Here is a 4,235-nt window from a genome sequence, read left to right as displayed (position 1 = left end):
AGGGTCGCAGAGAGTCGGACACGACCGAGGGACTTCACTTTCACTTTTCACTTTCATGCATTGGAGAAGGAAATGGCAACCCACTCCAGTGTTCTTGCCTGGAGAATCCCAGGGACGGGGGAGCCTGGTGGGCTGCCGTCTATGGGGTCGCACAGAGTCGGACACGACTGAAGTGACTTAGCAGCTTAGCATCGAACATATTGAACTTGACGGAGCAACTTTCTAAATGCAAGTTTAAGTAAAGGATTTTCTTATTAATAGTAAACATATTTTTTTAAATAGGTGGAATCATATGGATTGAATATTGAATAATAATTGGATTGAATAATATGGATTGAATATGGAATAAATATTTATTACTTAACCTTTTTTTTAAACTTATCGTTTTAAAAGCACCCACAATTAAACTGTAAAGTTCTTATTGGTGAGTTTTATCCACTGGTTCTCAAAAGCCTATCAAACATCGGCACTTATATTTTAAATAATTAATACTGCTTTGGCCGTTGTGATTCCAGAGTATTTCAATACAGGCTTTCAAGTATCGATTTCTAAAGCCAAGTCCTTTACAGAAATACATATTTGATAGAAAGTCCTAGGTTTAGCATGCCTTGGTACTTTTTTTTTTTTAACCATTCTAACCATTTTAAGTGTACAGTTCAGGGTGAAACCATCACCACCATCAGTCTCAAGAACTCTTCATCTTGAAAAACTGAAACTCTACCCATTAAACACCCCATTCCCTCCTGCTTGCTCTGACTTCTGGAAAGCACTCTACTTTCTGTCTCTGAATCTGACCATCTAGGTTCCTTATGTAAGTGGAAACATATTTTTCCTTTCATGATGAGCTTATTCAATATAAAGTCCTCAAGGTTTATCTATGTTGTAGCAGGCCTCAGCCTTCCTTTTTAAGGCTGAATAATTTCATTGTATTATATGTATGTAGCGGGGAAGAGGACGACAGAGGATGAGATGGTTGGATGGCATCACCAACTCCATGGACATGAGTTTGAGCAAATTCCAGAGTCGGTGATGGGCAGGGAGGCCTGATGTGGTGCAGTCCATGCGGTCACAAAGAGTCGGACACGACTGAGCCTGAGCGACTGAACTGATATGTATGTATATAATACACATTGTTTTCCATTCATCTGTCAAGGGACAAAATGCCTTGATTACTTTTCGAAAAGGTTTCTTTGAAACCAGTATTTTGATGTATCCTTCTCTGAATTTTAAAAGATGTTTTTCTTTTGTAAAATGGAAGGAGGACTAGTGTGTAGTCAGACTTCTTCTCAAGCAGACCAATTTCAGGCAAGAGTAAAACAGAAGCTGAAAGGTGGAAGCCATTTCCTTAAAATCACAGTCCCTTGGACTGTCTTCCAGGATGTGCAGGAGTATGCCTCTTCCACGTTGAAGACCTCTGCTCTGTGATTCTGTTTTTGTCCTCCAAGGGCTCCATGCCTGTCCTGAAATCCTATGAATGCCGAGGTAGCCGGCTTAATGCTGTTTTCTGCTGCTGCTGCTAAGTCGCTTCAATCGTGTCCGACTCCGTGCGACCCCATAGACGGCAGCCCACCAGGCTCCCCCGTCCCTGGGATTCTCCAGGCAAGAACACTGGAGTGGGTTGTCATTTCCTTCTTCAATGCATGATAGTGAAAAGTGAAAGTGAAGTCGCTCAGTCGTGTCCAACTCTTCCAGACCCCATGGACTGCAGCCCACTAGGCTCCTCCATCCATGGGATTTTCCAGGCAAGAGTACTAGAGAATGCTGTCTTCTAGCTGTTTTCAAAGTGCACTAGTGTTAGCTTCGGAGAAGGCAATAGCACCCCACTCCAGTACTCTTGCCTGGAAAGTCCCATGGATGGAGGAGCCTGGTAGGCTGCAGTCCATGGGGTCGCTGAGGGTCGCTGAGGGTCGGTCACGACCGAGCGACTTCACTTTCACTTTTCACTTTCATGCATTGGAGAAGGAAATGGCAACACACTCCAGTGTTCTTGCCTGGAGAATCCCAGGGACGGGGGAGCCTGGTGGGCTGCCATCTATGGGGTCCCACAGAGTTGAACATGACTGAAGTGACTTAGCAATAGCAGTGTTAGCTTAACCAAAAGCACGCAAGCAACAGGCCACCAGACCACAGTCAAGTACCTTTTCTGCTGACCTGTCAAAAGAGGAAAACTTATTCCTTGCTCAATCTTGTAGCAGCAATCAGTGTCCAAATCACAGAAGGAATGACTATATGGAGTTTGGACTTTATCAGGTAGGAAAAAACAAGAGATTTGCTTGTGGGTATATATTTTACCTAGATGATTTTATATCTTTTCTTTTATGTCCCATGTTTATCTCAGTAATTCACTTATTCAACAAATATTTGGCACAAATACTATGTGCCAAGCTCAACCCTAGGCGCTCAGGATATACTGACAAACAAAGATCTTGCCCTCCTAGAGCTTACACTCTGGCAGGGAAAAACACACAATAAAATAATACATACATAAATTACTCCATATCACAGAAAATGATGAGCTGTATTAAAAAAAGGTGGAAGTCACTCAGTCATGTCCAACTCTGGGATCCCATGGACTGTAGCCCACCAGGCTCCTCTGTCCGTGGAATTCTCTAGGCAAGAATACTAGAGTGGGTTGCCATTCCCTTCTGCAGGGGATCTTTCCGACTGAGGGATCAAACACAGTCTCTTGCATTGCAGGCATATTCTTTACCACCTGAGGCACCAAGGAATCCCAAATAACTTATGGAACATGGGACCATTTAGGGTTGAAGTGAAATGTTAGTTGCTCGGTCATGTCCGACTCTTTGCGACCCCATGGACTATGGTCTGCAAGTTTCCTCTGTCCAAGGATACTGGAGTGGGTAGCCATTCCCTTCTCCAGGAGCTCTTGGAGATCCCCAAGGTGGGGCTCAAGGGATCCCGTCTTGCAGGCAGCTTCTTTACTGTCTGAGCTACCAGGGGAAAACAGTGCAAGAAATAACAGGGGGAAAAAAATAGTGCAAGAAAAATCAGGAATGAGGAATCATACAATTCTAAAATAGTGTTCAGTTCAGTTCAGTTGCTCAGTCGTATCTCTTTGCAACCCCATGGACTGTAGCATGCCAGGCCTCCCCGTCTATTACCAACTCCTGGAGCTTGCTCAAACTCATGTCCAACCATCTTATCCTCTGTCATCACCTTCTCCTGCCTTCAGTCTTTCCCAGCATCAGGGTCTTTTTCAATGAGTCAGCTCTTCCCATTAGGTGGCCAAAGTATTGGAGCTTAAGCTTCAGCATCAGTCCTTCCAATGAATATTCAGGACTGATTTCCTTTAGGATTGACTGGTTGGATCTCCTTGCAATCCCAGGGACTCTCAAGAGTCTTCTCCAAACCACAGTTTAAAAGCATCAATTCTTTGGCGCTCAGCTTCCTTTATGGTCTAACTCTCACATCCATACATGACTGCTGGAAAAACCATAGCTTTGACTAGAAGCTATGAAAGAAGCTTTGACCAAGCTTTGACCTTGGTCAGCAAAGCAATGTCTCTGCTTTTTAATATGCTGTCTAGGTTGGTCATAGATTTTCTTCCAAGGAGCAAGCATCCTTTGATTTTATGGCTGCAGTCACCATATGTAGTGATTTTGCAGCCCAAGAAAATAAAGTCTGTCACTGTTTCCATTGTTTCCCCATCTATTTGCCATGAAGTGATGGGACCAGATGCCATGATGTTAGTTTTCTGAATGTTGAGTTTTAAACCAGCTTTTTCACTCTCCTCTTTCATTTTCATCAAAAGACTCTTCAGTTCCTCTTTGCTTTCTGCCATAAAGGTGGTGTCATCTGCATATCTGAGGTTATTGATATTTCTCCTGGCAATCTTCATTCCAGCTTGTGTTTCACCCAGCCTGGCATTTCGCATGATGTACTCTGCATATAAGTTAAAGAAGCAGGGTGACAATATACAGCCTTGATGTACTCCTTTCCCTTTCTCAATTTGGAACCAGTCCGTTTGTTGTGAACCACACAGTCAAAGGCTTTGGAGTAGTTAATAAAGCAGACATAGGTGTTTTTCTGGAATTCTCTTGCTTTTTTGATGATCCAACGGATGTTGGCAATTTGATTTCTGGTTCCTCTGCCTTTTCTGAATCCAGCTTGAACATCTGGAAGTTCTCGCTTCACGTACTGTTGAAGCCTGGCTTGGAGAATTTTGAGCATTACTTTGCTAGCGTGTGAGGTGAGTGCAGTTGTGCGGTAGTTTG

At 43.4% G+C, this 4,235-nt stretch overlaps 1 protein-coding gene across 1 annotated transcript in view; it reads right to left on the bottom strand.

The window, feature by feature from the left end:
• MB21D1 (Mab-21 domain containing 1) overlaps window positions 1–4,235 on the bottom strand; it is a 29,887-nt gene that overhangs the window by 24,229 nt on the left and 1,423 nt on the right. The window lies entirely within an intron of this gene.

This window comes from Bison bison, unplaced genomic scaffold (assembly GCF_000754665.1).
Source record: "Bison bison bison isolate TAMUID 2011002044 unplaced genomic scaffold, Bison_UMD1.0 scf7180017864300, whole genome shotgun sequence".
NCBI lineage: Eukaryota > Metazoa > Chordata > Mammalia > Artiodactyla > Bovidae > Bison > Bison bison.
The sequence above is the reverse complement of the archived record's forward strand: the minus strand, read 5'-3'. Positions and strand labels throughout refer to the sequence as shown.